Consider the following 25,522-nt stretch of genomic DNA (forward strand, 5'->3'; position numbering starts at 1 on the left):
ATCAGGTAGTGTTCAAGTTTTTAACCTAGTCTCTCCTCATTCACATTTCGGGTCATTCCTCAGCTTCCACTTGGTCATATTGCCACCAGTCATTGCCAATATAGTGTACCCCAGTGTTTGAGGTCAGTGCCTGAGGGCAGCTATTCTGAAGTAATTAGGTTCTCCAAGATTATTGGCATCTCTTGACATTTTGCCAGATGAAGTCACCTATGACAAGATCTATTTTTTTTGGCTGGGGAAAGTTGATTGTTCACCTGGTGGTTTGTTAACAGAAACTACTGCTGTTTAAGTTCAACGGTGAAAAATTCCATTGTAGCATGGTGTTTCGCAGCAGTTTTTTCACCAGTCTTGTCACATAAGTATTTTGTTACCATATGTTACTTTTGATGTTTGCAGAAATATGCATGCCAGCGATGTTTGGTGCTCTTGTCTCTTTAGGTGTCTTGCAAGCACACAATGTCTATTTTCATGCCATATAGAATGTCCGCTTTCTCTGCAGAGAATTCCGTCATGCTGAAAACTGATGATTTAAGTGTCATCTTTGGCTGAGGCCCTGAAAGAGGCTCTTTATGTTAACATTGTTGTCTGTCTTCTATTGTGATCTCAGTGTGTATTGTCAGATTTGGTCTCTTTCTCCTGAGTAGTTGCAGTGGGAGATTAACAGGGGTCATGAGGTGAACGAGTCAGAAGCAACATCCACCCAACTTCAGTTAGGATTCACTCAGGGACGGAGCCATACATGCATCCAGTAAGTGATTCTACAATTTCTCCCGTAGTTGGATGTTAGAGCAACTAGAATCAAACATTTTAAATTATATCAAGAAGATCGGCAATACTGGGTTTACTGCAAAGACTAATGGCAGAGGCATAACTCTGAAGTTTTGCTGAACTTTATTAGCATCTAGAAAATCTCTTATATGTTGTGAGGAGGAGTCATGAACTAACACCTAGATTGGGGAGGGGGGATGTTGTTTCCCTCCACCCCCACACCTTATTTTTCCCCTATCTCACTTTAAGATTTATTGCACTAGTCTTTTCCCGGAGTTGTTAGTTTGATGCACTTGACTTTTTTGAAGAAGTTAAGTTTGTTCTGATTGCTTTGGTTTAGACTTGAAGTCCCTTTGCTTCAGTTACATAACATTAGCCAACAATTTCTTTGTTAGATTGGTGACCGTGTGCTGAGATAAAAAGCTATGCATTTACTAGTCATCTGTTCAAAAGGCTATAAAGCCCTAATCAGAAGTAGTCAAGCAGCACTTGTCTCACAGGTATTCATATAACAATTGCTATAATCACTGGTACTAATAAATACTAGTCATGCATTAACTGCCAGGTAAGGACAACAAAACAAGTTTTTTTTTTTTTTTTTTTTTACTACTAAGTGTAGCATAATCCTGGACAAAATGTCAAGCTATATTGAGCACTGTATTCAATATGTTCACAGAGCAGTCCATAAGAATACTTTTTCCATAAGAATACTCCTTTCTTTAAGCAGCAGATTTACCCCAGAATGCTATCTTAAGATAAAAAAACAAACACTAAGAATTTAGGAAGTAAGGGAGGACTGCATAGCTACAAGAAGCTTAATGTGATCAAATTTTCAGTTAAAGTTCCCCTAACCAATCTGAGCTTTGCTCCTGGATTCCCACCAAACCTCAACCAATAGGCAGGAAAGATGTGTAAGGCCCTATCACACCTCATGTATATTTCCAATATGAGTAAAAGTACAGACCAGAGACTAACCATAGTTAAAGGTGGCACTTGACTCTATCTCACTTCAGCTTTTCACTATGATCAACTAACCAACATACTTCATCCTAGTCACTCTATACTCCTGACACATTGTTCCTCATCTTCCCTCCACTATGTACCAGAAAGCCTATACTATCTCATTTACCCCACCTATGCACCAATTTCCTCTACAAGCATACCCACTGAAATGAATGTTACTATGTGTGGAGTAAGATGCTACTCTGTGTGAGCAAGGTTATTAGACTCTGGTCCTATATGAAATGGGAAATCCTTCTTTATGTTCTATACAAGTCCTCACAGTGTGAACCAATGACATCACCCACCAGATACAGAGGAATTTATTGTCCAACAGAAAATCATATTTAACAGTAAAGAGGTTTATCAAGTTTAAAACCATTAAAATTACCATTAAAACTCTGACTAGTTTTATTTGATATATAATAAATCAGCCGTTAAGTTAGAATTTTGGATAATGTCATGCTGTGATTACATTAACAATTAAGAAATGCAGAGATGCCCTCAGATGTAGGGCAATGCTTGCCTAAATCTCTCAAAAATAGCATACAAGCTTCTAATTGCAAGTTTTGTCTCTCAAGAGAAGAAAGGATTCCTTAGAAATAATTGGTAAATAATGGATTTATGTATGGAATGGAAGATGTATGCCTTTCATTAACTATTGTATACTCCTGATTATTGTGTCAGAAAGGAAGTAGCAATAACCCAACATAGAAATACTGGGCTTGAAAAAACCTCATTGGCAATCACATAATACAAAAGATAATTGGTTAAAATTCTAGTAGTTCATACTTGCATGTCAATGTAGCCTGAGAGACCTTTAGAGAATTGGGAAAGGGTTACCTGACACAGAATTAGGTGTTTGAAACATAGGAATATTAAGGATCTGGGGAAGCTGAGAAATAGACCTGACACCATTCAGGCCCATTGGAGAAATCCAAATTAGGACTGTCCAGAGATTTAAAAAAAGATAATTTTGATTCATCATGTGATTAAACAATAACAGAATACCATTTATTTAAATATTTTTGATGTTTTCTACATTTTCAAATATATTGATTTCAATTACCACACAGAATGCAAAGTGCACAGTGCTCACTTTATATTTATTTTTTATTACAAATATTTGCACTGTAAAAAACAAAAGAAATAGTATTTTTCAATTCACCTCATACAATTACTGTGTTGTAATCTCTTTATCATGAAAGTTGAACTTACAAATGTAGAATTATGTACAAACCCCCCCGTATTCAAAAATAAAACAACATAAAACTTTAGAGCCTACAAGTCTAATCAATCCTACTTCTGGTTCAGCCAATTACTCAGACAAACAAGTTTGTTTACATTTGCGGGAGATGCTGCTGCCCGCTTCTTATTTACGTCACATGAAAGTGAGAACAGGTGTTTGCATGGCACTGTTGTAGCCGGCGTTGCAAGTTATTTGTATGCCAGATGCGCAAAAGATTCATATGTCCCTTCATGCTTCAACCACCATTCCAGAGGACATGTGTCCGTGCTGATGACTGGTTCTGCTTGATAACAATCCAAAGCAGTGCAAACCGACGCATGTTCATTTTCATCATCTGAGTCTGATGCCACCAGCAGAAAGTTGATTTTCTTTCTTGGTGGTTTGGGTTCTGTAGTTTCTGCATCACAGTGTTGCTCTTTTTCAGACTTCTGAAAGCATGCTCCCTACCTCGTCCCTCTAAGATTTTGGAAGGCACTTCAGATTCTTAATCTTTAGAAATTTCACACTGATATCATCTTTAAATTTTGTCAAATTTGCAGTGAAAGTGTTCTTAAAACAAACAACATGTGCAGAATCATCATCTGAGCCTGCTATAACATGAAATATATGGCAGAATGTGTGTAAAACAGCCGGATAAATTCAGTTCTCCCCCAATGAGTTCAGACACAAATTTAATTAACACATTATTATTATTCTCCTCATCATTATGGAAGCATGTCCTCTGGAATGATGGCCGAAGCATGAAGAGGCATATGAATCTTTAGCACATCTGGCACATAAATATCTTGCCACACCAGCTACAACAGTGCTATGCAAATGCCTGTTCTCAATTTCAGGTGACATTGTAATTACAAAAGTGGTCAATATTATCTCCCGTAAATGTAAACAAACTTTTTTCTCTTAGCGATTGGCTGAACAAGAAGTAGGACTGAGTGTACTTGCAGCCTTTAAAGTTTTACATTGTTTTGGTTTTGAGTGCAGTTATGTTACAAAAAACCCTACATTTGTAAATTGCACTTTCATGATAAAGAGATTGCACTACAGTACTTGTATAAGGTGAATTAAAAATACTATTTTCATTTTTACAGTGCAAGTATTTGTAATAAAAAATACTAATATAAAGTGAGCATTGTACACTTTGTATTCTGTGTTTTAATTGAAATCGATATATTTGAAAATGTAGAAAAACATCCAAAAATATTTAATAAATTTCAATTGGCATTGTATTGTTTAATGGTGTGGTTAATCGCAGTTAATTCATGCGATTAACTCAAAAAAATTAACTGAGATTAATCGACAGCCCTAGTCCAAATATTATTATCTGACTTTACTATAGAAATTCTGAGCTACCAAGGTGAGACTGTGCGGAGTTTTAGGCCCAGGTACGTTTTACACCTCTTGGGCCTGGTACAAAGGTGACCTGGGCTGGGATGTCTCATCCAAAAATAAAGGATGTGTCAAAGAGCACCTCTTCAATGAGCCAATCTTCCAGGACAGAACTCAGCTATTCTGGCTAGTTCACAAGGATAGAAACCAAAGCTTTGTTTAACCCATTTTTCTACTGATGCCACTGTCAAACCTAGGCAGGCTCATTTTAATGAGAGGAAATGAGAATGAAAGGAAAATGAACAGTCTTACCTGAGAATTTCTAACATGAAGTTCTACTTTGTAGCAGACACAAAGCAGTCCAATTCCCAGAGTCTCCAGGTCCCCAAATCAAGCCTGACTAGGGAAGCCTCCTTGTTGCTATCTCTTTCAACTCTTTCAAGCACCATTCTCAGTTAGAAAAAGTCAGTCTCTTTCAGGATCAGACACTGGAGCTATAGTATTACCAATTCTTGTGCTTTAATCGCAAGTCTCATGATATTTGATGTTTTTCTTAGAGCCCCAGTTCCTGAAATCAAATGATTGTAAGAATCTCAGGTGCTTTTAAAAACAAAAATAAAAAGATGTTTCTAGTCCTCATGATTGCAGAGAAGTTTGAAAATGAGAACTCTACAGCTCAAAAACCAGAAGGAAAATAAAAAAACAAAACATTAAAAAAAATTTTCATTTTTTGGCGGGGGGGAGGGGAGGGTGACCTTATGATTTTTAAATTCTTGGGAGTGGTAATACTGAAGGTCCTTAACTCTATTGTCTCCATACATCAGTAAACAAAACACTTCCCTCTAATATCTCCCTCACAGATTCCCCCTCCACTTTACACCTCAGCCTGTGTGAATCCGGGTGGCAAGCTAAGCAGCTTCTCCAACCTGGGTCAGGCCTTCTGTCTGGTTTCATGAGAAGATAATCAGTTCCTTCTCTGGCTGTCTTTGCATAGTGCATGCATATCCCACCTCAGGTTTGATTGTTCTCACTTATGCTACTGTAATCCAATGACGTTAGCGGGACTTGAGTTCCTAAATTACTCAGGTGCCTTAGAACAGCAGTTCTCAACCAGGGTCAAGGGGCCCCCTGGGGGGCTGCCAAGCAGGGCCAGCGTTAGACTTGCTAGGGCCCAGAGCTAGGGCCCAAAAGCAGGAAGGAGCTTTTCTGAGCATAAGAGGTAGGCGGCGAGATTAGAGATTTGGCCTCTGCGAATGTGAGAGGGAGAAGTTTGTAACTTTATGTGGAAAATAATGGGAAGCTGGTACAGTTACTTAAGAAGGGGACAAATGTGGTCAAAGAATCAGGAAAAAAAATTATCTTGATGTTGTCTTAGAAAAGTAGTTTGTATTTGATGCATAGTATCTTATGTATTTAATATGTTAGGAAACTACACATCAGTCATAATGTAGGGCCAAATCTTCAGCCCCTAATAAGCTAGGTTTTGAGCAGTGGTAGAGCTGGGAGTGGCGGGGGCAGCAATGGGTCATTGGTGGGGTCACTTTCGCTTTTACCTATTGGCTTGAAAAGGCATCACACATATACCTACAGGCCTATTAGCTCTGCCACTCTGTAGTGGTGCAAAGGGAACTAAAAGCAGCCCCAAAACAGCAACTGAGGATTCCCCCCCTATTTTAGGCATAGGGGTATGCTGAGATCAGGGCTGGAGTATGATCTGCTTTAGCAAACTTGACCTATGGAGTGACTCCATGGAAGACACTATTCATTGGCACAAGTAAGAGCAGTCCTGGTAGCCCACAAACTTCAAGTGGGAGGGGTGTAGCATATAAAGCCACCCATGACTCTGCACACAACATGCATTGAGAAAGGTACATGTGCCAGAGCCAATGTGACTAGTAATACCTACAAAAAAAAGAAAAATAAAAAAAAAATCTCCTTACACAATCCTGCCACAATTGCTCTGGATTATCTGTACTCTAATATTGATGTTTTAGCAGAGAACATATGGAGATGACATTATGTTAAAGGTTGCTTACTAATGACCTAAATGGATTAGATAAAGGGTACCTGGCAATATAAATTCTACTGGATTACAATTGTCTGTTTTAGGCAAAGTCCTGTTTATCACTTTCAGGGAGGATATATTCTATATATCTTAAAGGAGTTGCAAAGATGAAAATAGTGACTAGGATTTGTGCATTTATCTCACACACAGTATTGGAAAATGTATACCTAATGGCAAGTTTAAAAGTCTAATTTTAAAAAATGGGAAACACAAAATGGAAAGGACCATAATGGCAATACCGTGGCTGCATTTTTTTTTTAAAGTTGGGCTGTTTTCAAACACCTCAAATGTCTACAAAGCAAACAAACAAAATGTATGAAAAACAAGGACAGTATTCAGACACACTGCAAGAGCAGACTAATACAAATCGAAGGAAGTCGTGCTGACATTAAACAATGTGCCAGTCTGATTCCATTTAAAGGGCTCTCACTTCTAGTCAGTGCACTGGGGGAGGGATATTCTTCTTCCTTGCATTAATCTCATCAAATTAGATCTGCTGTGCCAAGTACTCTTCCTCCAAAGTGCTTTGTTCAATGTCATATAATCTATCACTCCACATACTAACATGTCTTCCTACATGACATCCTGCCACTTCTTCTTGGGTTGGACTCTCTTCTTCCTTTCTATTTTGGACTCTTACCCACATGGATGTCAGGACTATGCTTTACATGCCCATGCCAGCTGAGCCTGCACTCCCTCGTTTTTTCATTTATGAGTGTTACTTTGAGCATGTCTCTAACATACACAGTAATCATCTGGTATTTCTTGCTTATGCCATCATCCATCTCAACTTTCGCATTTTTGTTGATCAGTTCATTTGCTTGTGTTTCTTCTTTGTTGCCCAACATTCAGCATCATACTTCAAAACTGGATGGACCAGTTTTATAGACTTTCCATTTTAATCTTACTAGTATCTTTGTCACATACTACACCATTGATCTCTCCTTTTGAGCCAGGCATTCATTAGCTTCGTTCTAATTTTGTCTTCCATTTCCCCATTTCTCTGGATTCTGGAACCTAGATATTTGAAGCTTGGTATTGTCTGCCCATCTAGTTTCAAGTATTATTCTTCAGCCAAAAAAAAAAAAAGATTTTGGCATTTATAAAAACAGTGCAGAGAAGGTCAGCCTTATTGATCTTGGCATTAAAGCAAAGAGGTTATAATGATGGACTAAAGAACTTTAACCCGTATAAGTTAAGAAAAATGGCATTTAAGCTATAATTGAAGTGTACTATCTTGTACACAAAATATCAACTACTATGGATAATGAAGCCTTAGTTAATTCTTTTTGTTAGACATGGAAAGTAGGAACAGAGAGCATTCAGAAAAAGGAACCTTCATACACAACCTTCCCCCCTCACCCACCAATACTCTCTGAGCCCATAAAAAGAAGCACTTCATTTTCTTCAACAAACAGATTTCTGAAAGGAGGTTTATGGGTAGGTATATGAAAAGAAAGCAAGAGGGTCATTCAAAAAGGATTTTCTGGCTCTGGAAAAAATGAAGCTACATGTTTAAAATGGGCTAATCTCAAAGGACAAAATAGCTCACTCATTCTCAAGATTGCTTAAGTTTTTATATTAATCACAAATCTCCTGTTTATTGTCAAAGGCTAATTTTACAATATTCCATAAGCCAGATCTATCTAGTAAATGCCTTTTGGAAGTTTCATTTCAGTCTCCTCTCAATTTTTGATATTTTTGTTTGATTTGCAACAAGCTATGTTATGTGACCTCTTAAAAGATTACAAAGATTAAATATGGGTGAACCAGTTCAGAAAGCTACCAAAAAAAAACAAAAAACAAAAAACAAACAAACAAACAAAAAACCCCAAAAGAAAACACAAAACACACAGAGGAAAAAAACCCTGAACTTTTGTCCAGGACTCAAACTGAATCTGAACTGAATCTTTTTAAGAGGTTAGAAAATGTTTGAATGACTTTATTTTCCTTGAAGAAGAATACAACTCTAAAACTAAAAATCTATCAAGAAAGGCAATTCCTGCTATATATCTGGCCTGACCCTAAGAAGCAAGGTTCCATAAACTTCTGAGAGAAGGTTTCTCTCTTTGGTTTCAGCCTGGTTTTTGCAGACACGTGGTTCAGACAAGGTTTGAACCTCCATCTGAACATTTGGATGCTTATCTGAACCGAATCACTCAACCATGTAGGTGTTCACTCATCCCTAATGAAAACCAGAGGAAACTGTCTGTCTCCCTTGCTTCACAAGACATTTTTCAAGGAACAGTAGTTTTATAAGTTTCAGCTGCTAAAAATGCAGTTCATTATGTTTCAGCTGAACAAATTGCTATACTAATCCCTCTTCTAAGAGAGAGTTATAGTACTTCGCCTTGGTTCCCAATCATATTAAAAACAATTTGAACATTCTTGTCAGAACAAAAACTTTGAGCAACCCATAAGAAGGCTGACTCTGAAGAAGCACCTAATCAGGAAAGATGTAGTTAAGTATGGTATCAGGTAATTTTGTCGTGGCAAATGCGTTATGACAGCTCGCTACTCAAGAGTTACAAAGGTATGACATTGCTGGAGAAAGTTATTTATCAGAAGTCTGCTCATACACTGGAAATAAACAAGAATCTTCTAAATGAAGTGGATATTGAAAGATTTGGTTTTATTTTAATCCATGTGACTGGACTTGAGTTTTCAAAGCATTTGACAACAAATTGAACAGTTAAAAAAAAAGTTGCAGCTGTTTAGTCCTGCCATAAAAGAAAACAATTATAGAATGATTTGGAGACCCTGCTCCCAAAATAACAAACGCTGTAAAATGGGTAAATATTCATCTGCGTCGGTCTTTGTGCTGTTGCACACCTCACAAATTTGTGCAAAGTACTTGTTTAGTAAATTCTAAAAGGCACTCACTTCACTTTGGGTGGAAAGCATTAGCCACACAGTTCTTTCTAGCCGTTGAACAGTGCAAAATACTATGTGCTTGATGCATGTTTAATGCTTAGCAAGTTGTTAGTGATTGACTTTTTTCCAACTGTGATTTGCAGAAGCCATTGATTTCACTTTCTATCCTAGAAGGTAGACAGAGCATTCACAGTAGTCACCTTAAAATACCATTTTGCCCTACATTAGGTTGAAAAGATCTGGGATCGAAATGAACAAGTGCTTTTCCTCACTTCATTTAAAGCCTAAATTCTGCACACTCTCCTTACCCCACCATCAAATGTTAGTATGAGGGTCTTGATATTTCAGCCTACTGTAAATGGAATCCAAAGCCTTCCATCTCTAGCTCTCTGATTCAAAGCCAGCCAATTCATTAGTGAACAAAAGTTGTTACCATCTCATGGTTAATTTCTCTGCATAAAATTAATTTCATAGTCTCAGCCCAGTTCCCAGTGAACACAAGTCCATTATACAAAGACAATGAAAATTGTCACTAATCGGCACCCTTGCTAGCAGTTTAAGATGCGAAAGAGACTGAAATATCATTTTTTCCAGGTCAGGATATTGATGGAGGATATATATAGGATGTCCTACCTCTAAACCTGTATATTTTCTTATTTCTGTTGACAGTAAACTTAGAAATTCTTATTGCCATCTGTGTGGTTGATACAGTGGTAACATAACAGCTAAGAGGTTCACATATCGGTATGTACAGTATATTCAGAAATCTTAAATCACAATCTATGTAAGCTGAGCAAACAGCTGTTGGGTAGCTATTAATCACTTTGTAGCCATTCCAGTCACTGCCAGCTTTGTACATCAAGACTAGCTATGATAGAGGAATACCTTCTTACTGCCCAAAATGAAAGGATTTTGTGGTTTATATTCAACCTGGTAACTGTGCAAATTGAAAATAGCATAGTACTCCACAATGGATTCCCCAAATTTCATGGGTTACAATTAATAAGTATTTGGTCTAGTCTCTAACTCCATGATGGCAATTCGTGGACAGAAGTAAAGGCACGGAGAGGGCCTTTGTAGGGAGGTAGAGAGAAAGTTAGGTGTCAATAGCTTTCCACATGGTTTTCATTCACTTTTGCTTTTTTCTACTTTTTTTTTGTAAAGCCATTATCCTCATTTTGCAAATTTATTCTGACTATAGTCAATTTAACGTGAAAGACAGTTTGTGGACTGAAGCTCTACCACAATAAGCTGCCATACTAAGAAACTAAGAAGGATACGACCTGCACAGTAAATCCTGATTCTGCTTCCATTGAAGTCAGTAGTAAAACTCCCAATGATATAAGATCTCCACGCTCAACTCAGAATCTAGGTTATTGCCAGAAGTGGTGTTAGCAATTCAATAAGGGACATGCTTTCTTCCAAATGTGACTGTGCCAGATGGCTACAGGAGAGTAATTTTTTTTGAAGCAAAAGATGTTTTTATTTGCATAACACACTTACAAAGTAAAAACAGCAGCATATGCAATGTGTAACACAGCAACCAATCACAATTGTTTTCTTATTAGCTTCAGGGGAGGGAAGTGTTCAAGCTTGCCTGGGCCCAGAGCGGGGGGCTTCCTCGACTCTTGTGGTCTACCACCCTGCCGAGTTACCTGGCGCCACGCCCAGTGTCACCAACAATTCCCTCCTCTGAAAGCACCCAACAAGAGGGGCAGGCTGTGGGGTGGACAATCTGGGGGGGGGGGGAGGCATGTGCACCCACATATGCAAGGACCCCTCTAAGGTGGTGGTGTCCGCAGCAGCAATGGCTGGGGCTGGGGTCCCTTACTCTCTCCCCCAATCAAAGGGTCAGACAAAGGGACCCGGATGGGGACACCAAGCAGAGAACCTCGGACAGCGCCCACCGCTCCTCAAAAGCATCAAGGGAGTCGGTGGACGCCGCCCAGAGGAACTCCGCCCGGATACGTGAACGGACCGAGGATCGGAAAACAGCCCCACAGTCACAGGAAACTCCATCGGCCAACCTCCTCTCTCTGGTTTTTATAGATGGCTGTTTTAGCCAGGGCCAGGAGGAGGTTAACTAGGAGATCCCGCGACTTTGTGAGACCACGGATGGGGAGTGCATAAATAAAAAGGTGAGGGGAAATATGCAGCGAAAAACATAATAGGAGATTTGTGAGGAGCTGGAACAGGGGCTGCAGCCTGGCGCACTCCAAATATACGTGCACCAGGGTTTCCCTCACACCACAAAAGGGACAAGTATCTGGGACGGGGGTGAACCACTACAAGTACGTGCCCGTGCTCACAGCTCCGTGAAGGAGCTGCCAACTGATGTCCCCTACGGGCCTTGGAACCAAGGTGGAATATAGGCTGGCCCACCGGGGCTGCTCACCCTCCAAAGGTGGCAGAAGGTCTCGCCACTTTGTATCGGGACGGGACACTAGGGTGAGGGCGTGAAGGGTGTGGGGCATGAGCATGTATAGATGTTTCCTTGGAGCGGTTTGGAAGCGTACCGGCTGCAGTTCATGCAGCCGGCTCGCAGTGAAGGGGTGAGGGGGTCGATTGGGTCTGCGGGGCAGGGGTCCAATTAAAAGGTCTGGCGGGCCTGGTGTATAGGGTTGGCGGGGCGTGCCTCGAGCAGGACCCGGTCGAGGTAAGCTCGAGCAGCGGGCGGCAAAGTGGTCTTCACCTCCTGAAGTACGTGCCCGGGGGTACAAAGTCTGGAGAGCCCCATGCGCCGGGTGAGCATCAGGGGATCCAGCCAGTCTCTCCGGTCGTAGTCCAGGAGGTCTCCGACTCTCGTGACTTCTGCCAGGATCAAGCTCTGGCGCACCGAGCGGGACTCCGCCACCTGCACACGGAGCTGGGGGTTGTGTAGCAGGGCTCCGCGAGGAGATCTACCCCCTCAGTGGCTGCCACGAACCTGGTCATTAAAAACAGTTTCCAAGTCCGGAGGAGGTCCTGTAGAAGATCGGCAGCCCGGAGAGGTCTCGCAGAAGACCTCCCGGACAGAGATAAAAGAGCTGCTGGTCATATCGGAGCCCTTGGATGCGGCACAGGATGGCATGCACCAGTGTGCTCCACGCCAAACTTCCTGCACCACAGAGGAGCCTCTGTAGGGCCTGGAGGTGGAAGACACGGACCTGAGTGTGTAGACACTTCAGGCCCTGTCCTCCTTCCTTCAGGGGTAGATGAAGAACCCTTACAGGGTCCCAGTGTGTTCCTGACCAAAAGAACCCCAGAATCGATGTCCAGAGGTTGGTCAGGAAACCTGCGGCTGGGACCAGGGTGTTGAGCCGGTACCAGAGCATGGACAGGACTAGTTGATTAAGCACCAGTGCTCTCCCTCGGAGGGAGAGACATCAGAGTAATCCCGTCCATTTCCGGAGCCGCTCTATCACCCCGTCTTCTAAATTTTACCAGTTCTCCAGCAGAGAGGGATGTGTGGCAGAAAGGTAAACGCCAACGTAGAGCAGCGGACCCGCGCTCCACCGGATGGTCTGAAGCGCAGGTGGGAGGGAGCTCGCCTGCCGCCAGTCTCCTACCGTCAAGCCAGAGCTCTTGACCCAGTTGACCCGGGCGGAGGAGGCTGCTGAATAGATGGCCTGGCAAGCCTCCACCTGCGCCAAGTCACTGGGGTCCTGGATCACAAGGACCACGTCATCAGCGTATGCCGACAGGACCAGCCGCAGCTCCGGCTCCCGCAGCACCAACCCTGTCAACCTCCTGCGGAGGAGAGAGAGGAAGGGCTCGATCGCCAGAGCGTACAGCTGGCCCGAGAGGGGGCACCCCTGCCGTACTCCTCGCCCGAAGCTGACCGGTTCGGTCAGGGTCCAGTTGAGCTTAACCAGACACTCTGCGGAAGCATACAGCACCCGGAGAAAACCCACAAACTGGGATCCGAAGCCAAACGCCTGCAGAGTGCTCAGGAGGTACCCGTGGTCCACCCTATCGAACGCCTTCTCCTGATCTAGGGACAGGAGGGCGAAAGACAGACCGTCTCTACGCCCGAGTTCCAAAAGATCCCGAACCATAAATAGGTTATCAAAGTTACTGCGGTCCGGGATGGTGTAGGTCTGGTCTGGGTGGATCACGTCCGCCAGCACAGACCCTAACTGCAGCGAGATTGCTTTCACTACGATTTTGTAGTCTGTGCTGAGGAGCGAGATGGGACGCCAATTTCGTAAATCGCGGAGGTCCCCCTTCTTCGGCAATAAGGCAAGCACAGCTCGCCTGCACAAAAGAGGGAGGACCATGCTCTGCAGAGACTCGGCCCAGACGGTGACTAGGTCTGGGCCGAGGATGTCCCAAAACACGTGGTAGAACTCCACGGTCAGCCCGTCCATACCTGGAGACTTATTAGTGGGCATACGACGGAGGGCTTCTGAGAACTCGGCCAGAGTGAGAGGCAACTCTAGCCGGTCTCGGTCGCTTGCGCTGACCGTAGGGAGCTCCTCCCAAAGCACTCTGCAAGCGCTAGGGTCTGTCGGATCTGGGGAGAAAAGACTTGCGTAGAAGGCTCGGGCCCTCCCGCACATCTCTGCCGGTTCCGTGAGGGGGGTGCTGTCTTCTGCCAGGAGGCAGATGACGTGTTTCTTGGCCCCCCTCGTTTTCCCCAGGGCACAGAAGAAGCAGGAGCCGTGATCCATCTCCCGAAGGAGGCGGATGCGGGATCGAACAAAGGCGTCCTGGGCCCAATGGTCCTCGAGGGCCTGGAGCTCCTCCCGCTTCTCCCGGCACACTCCGCAGAGGAGCGGGTCTTCGGGGCTGGCGGCCAAATGCCTCTCCAGCTCTAAGACCTCCCGTTCCAACTGCTCTATCGCCGCATTTCTCCGTTGGCTGGTGCCCCGGGTGTAGTCGTGGCAGAAAAGCTGGGCGCGCACCTTCCCCAGGTCCCACCATCACCTCGCCGAGGGAAAGGCACGCCGCTGCCCTCGCCAGACCAGCCAGAATTCCCAGAAGGATGTCACGAAGCCTTCATCCTCCAATAGGCTGTTGTTAAAATGCCAATAGGCCGGCCCCGGCCTCTCCGCACAGAGGGAGGCTATCACGGTGGCTAGGTGATGGTCAGAAAATGGGGCCAGCCTAATGCTGGAGGAGTGGGCTCGTGAGAGATGGAAGCGTGATTAATAAATGCGGTCCAACCGGGAGTGGCTCAACCGATTGGCTTCCACCCGGACAAAGGTGAACGTGGAAGTGTCATCCAGGTGGTGGTCACGCCAGATGTCCACTAGGGAGTGATGTTCAACTATCTCCTGGAGGGTGTCTGTGGCGGCCGGCCTCTGCTCGGTCCCCGAGCAGTCTCGCTCCTCGAGGGTGGTATTAAAATCCCCTCCCAGGACCAGGCACTCATGAGAATCTAAGGTGCCGAGGAAGGCGGACGCCTCCTGATAGAATTGCAGCCGCTCTGGGCCCGATGTCAGGGCATAGACGTTAATGAGGTTAACCACGAGCCCCTCTATACGGACCCGGAGATGCAGCAGGCGACCCAACACGTCCTCAGCGACCCCTAGCACCTCAGGCCGTACGTCGGGGGAGAACAGGGTCACCACTCCAGCCTGCCGAATTGTGGAATGGCTAAAGTAGACCCTGTCCCCCCACTCCAGCCACCAACTGTCTTTGGCGGTCAGATCCGTATGGGTCTCCTGCAGGAAAATCACAGAGTACCCTCCCTCCTGAAGGAAGGAGAGCACCTGGGACCTGCGGAGACCCATCCTACAACCCCGGGTGTTCAACGTTGCGATGGTGAGAGGTGTTATGGGGGGGGCCGGAGGGGGATCCTCACTGGCAGGGATGCTTGCATCCTCCAGCGGGCTGCGCAACAGTCCTTGACCCATCCCATAGGTGAGTAATTGGTCATGGAAGACGCAGACCCACCAGTAGGCCGTGGCATCCTGCTTCCCCATCCCTTTACCTTCCCCCATGAGGGCCCTTGTGGCCCGGAGGATTTGAAAAAAATCCCCCCATTGTTGGAAAGCAAGATGTACCTTGTTGCAGGAGCCATGGACATCCTCTAAAAACTTCCGCAGCTCTCCTCGCAGCTCATGGGGGGGTGGGGTTACGGTTTCCCGGTTGTTCACCGGCGGGGCCCTTGGTGCAGCCCCGTTGTCTACTAAAACAGACAAGCAGGGTTCGGACCCCTGATGGGGTGCCTGATGGGCTGGAGCTTCTAGGCCTGCCTCAAGCTCTGGGGCGATAGGGGGCGGTGGAGGGAAGATAGCAGCTCCTAATGGGTCAGGGCAGGGGCAGGGGCAGGGGCAGGGGCAGAGGCGAGGTTCACAAAAGCCGCTCCCTGGGGGTCATCAGTTGGGAAAGGGAAGGAGACAGCCCCGGTGGCGGCAATGACATTGCAGGAGGTAAATTGGATAGGGGCAGGGGCAGAGGCGAGGTTCTGGGTTTCGGGAGGTGAGCAGCTGGATGGTGGCGCCTCCCGATCAGACTCGAGGGTTAAGGGGGTGGGGAGGGAGCTCTCAGTGATACCGGGCGCGGGCTCTATGGTGGATTTAGCGGCCACAGCATCAGGAGGTGGATTATCTTCTGTTGGGCCCCCGCCTGGGAAGGAAATCAATTGCTCCGCACCAACGGGGGGTGCCCCTGGCGACTCGAGTCCCAGCCACGTGGCGCCGGCTGTCACCTGAGCAGGCTCGGTGGTCGTCAGTGGGGTGCCATCAGTGGCGGGTCGATGGAGGAGTCCAGGGGCTCCTCGGAGGTGGGAGCAGAAGCAGCAGTTAGGGGGAGGGAGCATGGGGAAAAGAGGGGTGGAGTGAGGCTGCCCAAATCGAGGTTTGCTGGCAAAAGGTCATCCTCCCCCTGGGCGACCAGGGTCAGATCTAGGGCCTTGATCGCCTCGAACATGGAAGAGAGGACACTTTCCATCGCCCGGGGTTCTCCCCTCTTGCACCCGCCACGATGGTTGCCTCGGAGTTCACGGGGGCTTCGGGTAGTGTCAAGACAGAAGGGGCTTCCTCGAGGGTCTCGGAGGGGAGGGTCTCCCGTGGAGGGGAGACACTACCTTCCGGTGCTACCACGTCTTTCCCGGCTGACACCGGTGGATGGGACGCACTCGTGGGCAAAGCGGAAGGTTCGGCATCGATGCCCCCCTACCTGGTCTTCCGGGGGCCTCCGCCTCGGGTAGATGAGGCGGAGCTCAAGCCTTCCGCTTGCCTTGCTTCCTCTGGACTAGGGCCCAGCCCTACATGGCGTCATCTGGGGGCTTGTTAGCAGGGGTCGTGTCAGGGGGTAAAGGCGATGGCTCAGGGACTTGGGTGGGGGGCAGTGGGGTGGCATAAGGGAGGGAGGATTCTCCCTGGGGCAGGCTCTCTCCCATGCCTGGTGGTATCTCTGCCACACCCTCCTCCATAGACCCCGCCAGATTGTCAGCAGCGAGGGCGGGGCTCTCCCGCTCGTCTGGGCATTGTAGGGGAGGTGCCCTTGGGCCTGAGCGGGAGAAGTGGTGGTCCGAAGAGGAGGGGGGGCGGGTTCGGGTATCAGGCGGCCAGGGGCGTCGGCAATGACGGGGCCGATGTCCTGCCGGGTCTCGGGGATCCCAGGTGCCCCTCCTTGCCGGGCTAAGGGGCAGTCCCTCCGGACATGCCCTGACGCCTGGCAGAGGTAGCACCGGGCTTCCCCCGTGGAGAAATACACCCGGTAATGGGCCCCCTGGTGGGGGACTAGGAAGGACCCCTCAAGCACCTCTCCGTCACGCGCTGCCAACGGCAGTAGAAGCTGCACTTGCCGGCGGAAGGAAAAGATGTGATGGAGGGTGGGGTCCTTGCAGCCCAATGGGAGAGGGCTGATAACAGAAACAGGTTTCCCCAGGGTGGAAAGGGCGGGTAACAGGGCAGCATTGGGGAGAAAAGGAGGGAGAGAGGTCAGGACCAGGCGGACGCCCAGGTCCTCTAGTGGCTCTAGGAGGACAAACACCGCCCCCACTGCCAGGCCCCTCTGCACCGCCTCCTGGGCGGCTGCCTCCGATGCTAAGAAGAAGACGAACTTCCCATACATTTTGGAGGCCACCACAATGGCCGAGGGCCCCACCACCCTCGCCAACGCCCGCATGTAGGTCTCCACGTGCAGCGAGGCGAGCACCAGGAGGCATTGGACACCGTGCTTCCTTGTCATGGTGGGGAAGGGGCCCCGGCCGCTGTTGATGGTGGGAGTTGTAGCTGTCGCACAGATGTTCCAGGAGGCACTCTAGACAGCTGAATTCCACAGGGTCCTGGGCTGGAACCTGGAGTAGAGGGCGGGCCCAGGTTCCCCCCAAACCTCCCAACTCCTGGTCAGACACAGGAGGAGTTGACCTGGACTGTGGGTTCATGAAAACGGCCAAACGGAGGGCTGCTGTGAAGCTCCAAGGCGAGCAAATCCGCCAATAAGCGCAAGACCCACCAAGGTAGAGGAGGAAATTTGTCACACAAGTTAATATTGAACAAATGGTTTAATATGCTGTTAATGTGGCAATGGGCTGCTGGAAATGCTGTTTTTTGGATAGGATGTAAAAATTAAGGTCTCTTTGGCCGTTAAAGATTCAATGAAACTTTTGCAAGAGTAGAGGCATTATTAACTTTGACTTCCTGGATAAATTTCCAAATCCATCAATTACCTTCTGTCCAGTTGTTTTTAGTTGAATAAGATATTCCTATCTAACTTTTGTGTAGTGTTGTCGTGTGCTTGTACAATACATAGTATTTGTACATAGCTGACATTCTACATCAGATGTGGGTGCATATTAATGATAGTTTTATTGACTCCTGTCAAAAGTAAAGCGTTTTGGAACATTTCTGGGATGAAAGCAGCCATATTTGTAGAGTATTCAATGGCAAAAACCGTGTTAATGCAGAGTTGAGGTTGTGTGGTAGCATGTACTCCCCTTGCAGAATGCTGAGTTGAGTAAGACCCCCCAACAAACTGCTGAAAACCAGGCAATACACAGTTAAGGTAGCCTACTATGCAGTCTTAACTCTGCCCTCATTCAGCAATGCCCATTATGCCTTTACTCTGCCTGCCCCACAGTTGCTGAAATGTACAAGCTCTTCAGCTTCTTTTACAACCCCTTCACTTTCACCTACAGTAAGACAGGCTGGGCTTTTACCAGGTCCGCCTTAGGAATTTTCAGAGTCTCTTTCCCTTCCAAAGTCCATTTCCGCCTTTGGGATTCTTATTCTAATCTTTCCAGATTCATAGGTCTAGGGACCTTCCAGTTAAGGGGACAATCAGTCTGAGTTTTCCTTAAAGAGTATGTCTGGAGGTTTTTGGTGATTAACTCTGACCTTGGGTTTAGCTGTTCTTAAGCTTCTACCCCTTCCTGCAGTGATTGGCTTGTACCTGGTTTCGTGAGTCCTTCTTGGCAGTGGATGTTTACAAACAGTCTTCCTCTTTAGCAACTCTGTTGTAAGAGTCAGCTAACTCTGCAGTACAGCAACTTTCCTCCTGTTTGCCACCCCTGCCCGTGACAATTTCTCCCTCTTAAGCATGATTCCTTCATGGGGTGCAAGCCTTCTGACTGGGATGGCAGAATGCCCTGTCACATTCAGGATTCCATCTAACACTATTAAAGGGGGTGGATGGGGAGTTGCTGATGCCAGCTTCACTCTGTTCCCCTGGAACTGGCAGACAACAGGAATTATTTGCATGCACACCAGGTGCAGTCACTGTGTTAGATGTACTGGCACGAAATGGTGGAGATAGTAGTTGGGCTTGCTTGGTATAGCTATGTTTGACATGAGGACCTGTGTGAATTACTTTGAGAGTGTGACAGAGCTGTAATTATAGTATGAGGAGATCTGTTTTCTACCCTCTCATGTGAGGCAGAGGAAAAGCTGGATGTGTATCTTCAGGATGTAGTGTGCATCACTTCTATATAGAACTGTGTAGTTTATGTCAGTAGCAGGGCAAGGGCTTCTATTCTCAAGGCTGTTGTCAGCAGTGAAGTGGAATATGAGAGGCTTCCAAGGCTTTAATAATGTTTAAGTGAAAGTGTAGGTAGAGCTAGTATCCTGTGAATAAGTGTAAGGGAGTTGCAAAAGGCAAGTTGTGAAGTGGCTCTTACACAGCATACATGTGGTAACCCTTCTGGGGAGTTGGTTAGGTTTGAGTGTATGCCAGGATGTGGAACTTCTAGCATCTTATAGTGCTAAAGGCCAGTGTGACTCTGTGCCAATGCATTCCTTACGGAGGGTAGAGGGAAGGTGGCATGGACAGTGCTTTTCTTCTCCCTTTTAAATAGATAGAATCATATGGGCAATTTAAAAATTATAGCCAACTCCAGCCACTCAATACAAAAATTCCTTTTGTTTTGTGGGAGAGGAGCTTGTGATTAAACTTAACCTTAGTTATACAAACTTAAGGGTGAGTTCACAGCCATCAGTTGAGAAGTCAGATATGAAGGGATTGTTTTGTTAAAAGTGTTCACCCACAGATGATTTTTTTCTCTCTCTCTTATTTTCTGTGTCAGTTCATTCGAGAGCACAGTGAATGATTGGTTTCACCCAGTTAGTTGTTGGCGCCTCTGATGCATTGGATGAGGTATAACATATATTGTGATCAGCATGTATAGCATCCCTGGATCTTGAAAGGCTTGTTGGGGAGGGGGAGAATTGATCATTGTAGCAGTAGAGGTACAGTAGAACCTCAGAATTAAGAACACCAGAGTTATGCACTGACCGGTCAACCGAACACCTCATTTGGAACTGGAAGCGCACAATCAGGAAGCAGCAGAGACAACAAAGAACAACAAAAAAGCAAATACAGTATAGTACTGAGTTAAATGTAAACTACTTAAAAAAAGGAAAGTAGTATTTTTCTTCTGCATAGTAAAGTTTCAAAGCTATATTAAGTCAATGTTCAGCTGTAAGCTTTTGAAAGAACAACCATAGTATGGCTTGTAATTGTTTGACACCCCTTTTGAGTTCTAGTGTTCGGTGTCTGGAGACAACTGAGACCAACTTTGTGTGGTCACTGCATGTTTTCTTTTTTTTTTCTTTCAGTACTGAAACAGGTTCTCTTAAGGTATATGGGTGGCCCATTTCATGATGCACTCTACTTCTCTGATAAATGTCCTCGTTTGGTGAAGGCAGTTTTACGTGTGTTTATATGAGTATCCCAGACTTGCTCTTTGGAGGACCTACTGTGGTATCTGAGCACCTGGTTGTAGAGAACAGGTTTTTTGTGTGTCTGGGGTGGTTGCTGCACTGTGGAGGCAAGTTTGGTGATCCATGAGTTTCTTGTATATGGTTGTTTTGTAGGGTTCCATTGTTGAAGCTGATTATGGTGTCCAGGAAGTTGATGCTGGTGTGGGGAGCGTTCTGGAATTTGATGTACGGGTGATGGTCGTTGAAGTTGTGGTGGAAATATATGAGGGAGTTTAGGTCCTTTGTTCACAGGATGAAAATATCATCAGTGTATCTCATGTATAGTGCTGGTTTCATGGTGCAATCTGGAAATTCTTCCTTGAGGTGGGCCATGAAGAGATTGACACATTGGGAGCCAATCTAGTAACCATGGCTGTTCTCACAGTTGTACTAAATGTTAAGTTGTTGTGGGTGGGGATGAAAAGGATGAGCTTGGTGATGTTGGGGTGGATTTCCATGCATTGTCCGTTATCTTGTAGGTATTTAAGGAAGGCTGTGATTCTGTCATTTGTGAGGGATGTTTGTTTACAGGGAGGTGACATCCATGGTGACAGAGATAATGTTCTGTGGGAATTTGTTAATATTGCAGAGTCTCTGGAGAACTGGCCCTTTGTGTGGTGACTACAAACAACTATTAGTGTATATGACTTTCAGTGTCACACAGATATACACATTACACCCAACTAAAGATGGGAACGCCAGATCTAAACTCCCCTGAACTTCGGAACATTTACATTTGGACAGGATCTGAGAATGCCTAAACTTTTTACGTGCCTTAAGGGTGAGCATTGGGGGAGAGGGTGGATAGGAGCAAATGGGCAGTGAGGTCTCAGAGGAAGAGGTGGGGCAGGGCCATGGTTCGAGTGCTGGTGCCTCCCGCCCCCCCACTTCTAGGGAGCTTCCAACCCTCCTGACAGGATCCGGATTCAAATGTTGTGGCTTAGGCCTATTCATATATCATGTGAACTGGACCCTTGAATATGAACTCTGAGGGAAAGTTCGGAAATCTGACTCCAGGTCTGAAATTTTCAGCTTGAATCCATAAAAGCTAATTTGTTTACCTGTGAGTTGAGTGGCTAAATATGTGAAAGGACTCATGCTCTGGGGACACAGTCACTCTATCAGTAATTCCTCTTTTCAACACATAGGGCTATTTATCTCCCTGCTGTACATGCAAGTTCTGTACACACCTATGAGAACCATTTCTCCTCCCCTCCAATCAAGGCTTCAGCTGCCTTTCACAGGGCTTCTTTAGTATGGAATCAGATAGACATAGTCTCCCGATTCAAGCCTTTAGTGATACAAAATAGTTTGCTTGAGATTTAATGAATGGGTGAAACTTTCATTTAAGCTCCATCTCTTAAAGCTTTTAAAAACAACAATAAAATTTGTGAGGGTAAACACTTTCCCATTAAGTTCCACAGAGGCTGTGAAGGGTTAAAATCCATTGTTGATGTAATAACCTGATATATGGATTGTGTCAGCTCTTTCTACAGGCCCAAGGTCCAGAGTTTGGTCAAGAGGCCAGAGGCCTAGCAAATAGTGATTAGCTAAGAGAAAGCAGAATAACCAAAAGATAACCTTGCTTTTGCTAAGATATGCCTGGTCAGCAAAACGCCAGATGTTGGGGATAATAATTGTGTCTTATTCAAAGTTGCAAATAGAACAAAGAAGCCCTGTTTCTGTTGTGTTAGTTTCTTCTGTAGGGAGATGTTCTTCCCACACATCCAACCTTGAGTTTATGAAAAAGTTTGGAATATGTCAGTATAAGATATGGCCTCCTCCCACCTCCCTTTCCCAGGGACCAATTTCTGTCTTAAAACACAAATGAGCAACTTGAAAGACAATCTTTATTGCCATATATTTTCACTGTTTCTTTGCTTTAACCCCTAGGAATGTACCTGTTGGATAATCAGAGGAGCTACTTCATTTCTATGGACCCCAAATCAAAATTCAACATATATATTTTATACTAATACATTTACTGAAGTACTAATTAAATGTTAATTTGTCAACTTGAGACCATGGGTGGAGACATTATGTAACCTTTGACCATTGGCTACTGTGCTATCATGTCTTGCTGCTAGACCTATCTGGGGGTGTGGGACTGCCTACCCCGTCACTTTCCCCCACCCTTGGAAAATCCATATATTCCTTTGTAATCAATTGATTGACAGTGTCTCTGAGCCTAATAAGCGAGGTGACACTCCGTCAGCGCTGTACGTAATAAACTCCCGTGCTTGACCTCTACATGGTGTGGATTTCTGTCCTTCAGGCTGAATGTACCTTAATTGGCCTCCCTAATCACCAGAATAATTATTATTATCATGATGAAGGACTCCTGAGGCCATCTAGTCTGCAAAAGGAAAATTCCATTCTTGTCTGTAAATTTAATCCACAGGTATCAGAAAAAAAATAAAATTGTATCCTTTGCTTTCAGTCGTTTTAAGAAATCTTGGGTCAGATTTTCAGCTGGTGTAAATCACTAGCTCCATGATTTTAATGGAGCGACACCAATTTACACAAAGTGAGAATCTGGCCTCATACCTGGGTTCTTTATTTGTTCTGATTTTGGTATACATTTTTAAGCATATCTTTAATGTGAAGTACACATTAGGGGGAAAACCTCAATCTTTGTTTCTTTTCAGGAGACTGTAAAAGTTTTCAGGTCTTAAAGATCAGTAAGTGTCATTCAGAAACTACTCACTCCTCCGAGAGACTGTCAGACACATAATTAGTACACTTTTATGGGGAGAAATTACTCCTGGGATCAAAAACAGTCTCTGCACAAGTAGTAACCTATTGAACTAATGGAACGAACGTCTAGCAAGACACTGTTATGCATTACCCTTGAGCCCCAAATTTCTAAATACACATACAATAGTATCAATCACCAGTAACGTGCCAATGGATGATTATAAACTTCTGTGGCCCAGGAACCTCTTAATGCTAACTGGTAAGGAGCACAGAGGGGGGGTATAAGGATAACAGGAATCTCCTGACTTGGTATTTATATTCTAGCTCACCAAAAGAATCTCATATGAGGTCTTCAGTACAAGCCTGTGTCACTCTGGTCATCAATATCATGGTGAAATGTATGCACAGATACTATGTATGGAGTTATTAATTTATAGTGAAAATACATTCTTAAAGTCTTTGTCTAGGGGACTGGTCACCAGCGAAGGTGAAAAGCTGGTTTTCTGTGAGAAGAGATGCTTAACCATGTATCTGTTTACATGTAAATTGAATATTATCTCATTCACACTAGGTCTCCTATCATATGTCTGTATTGAGTGCAAATGAAGGATTGTGCAGACTTCAGAAAGAAATTAACAGTAAGAGAGGAAAAAGGATATGGGTGAGGGGAACCCTATGTGAAGGTGTACATCAAAGGCTTGCTTTCCTTATTTGGGAGGCAAAGGAGATGCCTGGGCACCTTTCACTGGGAAAGGAAAAGAACAGTGAATTTGCTTCAGGAAAAAGGGTTCTCAGCCAGGCTTGGCTGAAAATGCTGGAGAAGGCTTTAGATGAAATAAGCTTCTTTGGACAGAAGATTAGCCTGTTAGTTTAGCCTCTAGAAAGCAAATTATGATTTTGGTTTATAAGTAACCATTTGTTTCCAAAATTCTTACTCACTATCACCAGAATCTCTGTTCTTAGATAAACTTCTTCTTCTCACTATAAATATCATAGTGCTGTGGTGTTAAGCAAAGTGGTGATCCTGAGTTGAATCTCACAAGCTGGGGTATACTGTTTCTTCAGGAACAGAAGGCCTGGTACTTCTGAGTGTTCAATAGATAAGAGGTTGGATGCTGATCTGAGGACTTGGGGACTGATGTGTGCATCTCATTACCTGTACAGAGGAGAGCGAGGCCTGTGGAGGCCTAAAAAGCAGTGCTTGGGTTGCCAAAGGCTGATGGTTTCAGGGAGCTGATCTGCAGCAGGCAAAGACAAGACTGTTTCATGCTAAGAGCAGATAGTGGCGAGGTTCCACACATCCCTGGGGAGCATCACAACTTCCTTTCTTTCATCTTCATTTAATTGGCTATTCACTTGTTCTTTTATTTTGAGAAGGGATTAATAGAATTGCCCACCATCTCTTAACTATATTGTTCATAATTTTGTATATCAAGTCCACGCTTACTGATCTCTCTAAAGTTAAAGAACATACTCTTTAACCCTCTCTTCATTAGGAAGCTGTTCTATGCCCATTAGTCATTCTTGTTGCCTGTCTCTGAACCCCCTCTATATTTATATCTTTTTTGAGATGGGATAACCAGAACTGGACATAGTACTACAGGTGAAGGAATATAATGGATTTCTATAATCCTTTGAGTTCTTGAAGTGCCATACAGTGCAAAAAAGTGATTGCTTAGATGCAAAGGTATATCAGGTATAGCAACTTTAACTTTTTTTTTAAAATAAATTGACTAGACTTTAACTTTATAATTTAATTTAATTTATTTTGTTTTGTGACATAGAAATTTATTGAGCCTCAGGGGGTTAGTGAACTAGAAGGACTCTTCCGAAGAGTTTTTTTGAGCTTGAATCATTTCTTGTGACCTCAAGTTTGCCAGACACTTAATTTCACATCCATTCTTTCAGTTTGATAAATTTATGCAGAATTAGTGAACCCATTTGACAACTAGAGTCCAAAATAATGACCATCTCTCCTGTGCACCAACTTCATGGGCAGTCATCTGCTCTTATGCAGAATCAGTTTGCTACATCATTTCAATCTGGAAAGCCAATATAGCATAGGAATAGCAAAATCATTTACATGGAAAATGATGTGCTATATGCTACTTCAAATTGCTAGCATGTATAATGTTCTCATAGGAAGGTCTTTATGTACATGTTTTTTGTCCACTATGCGGTTAACTTTGCCTGCACAGATCAGGATAGGCATCTCCTGAGATTAAAATGTCTTGTTTTCCAACATTCTTAACCTTATCTAAACCATCTTAATGCAGGAGTGTTAGGATACGCAAGTTTGTTTGACCTTTACCTTCTTATATGTTGAAGAACTAGAAAAAAGTACAAGTTGAAGTAACAGCCTACTTTAAATTATTAATTCTTACTCACCCCTGTTTGCTGCTTTTCCTGCTA

The 25,522-nt window shown here is 44.6% G+C and overlaps 1 long non-coding RNA gene across 1 annotated transcript in view; it reads left to right on the top strand.

Moving 5' to 3' along the window:
- The first annotated feature begins 591 nt into the window (after positions 1 to 591).
- The window catches only part of LOC122464127, a 49,893-nt gene continuing 24,962 nt past the window's right edge, over positions 592 to 25,522 (top strand). The window contains exon 1 of the long non-coding RNA XR_006288033.1: positions 592 to 748. This is a non-coding gene — a long non-coding RNA (uncharacterized LOC122464127). The remainder of the gene's footprint in view (positions 749 to 25,522) is intronic.

The sequence above is a fragment of the Chelonia mydas genome, chromosome 1 (genome assembly GCF_015237465.2).
Source record: "Chelonia mydas isolate rCheMyd1 chromosome 1, rCheMyd1.pri.v2, whole genome shotgun sequence".
Taxonomy (NCBI): domain Eukaryota; kingdom Metazoa; phylum Chordata; order Testudines; family Cheloniidae; genus Chelonia; species Chelonia mydas.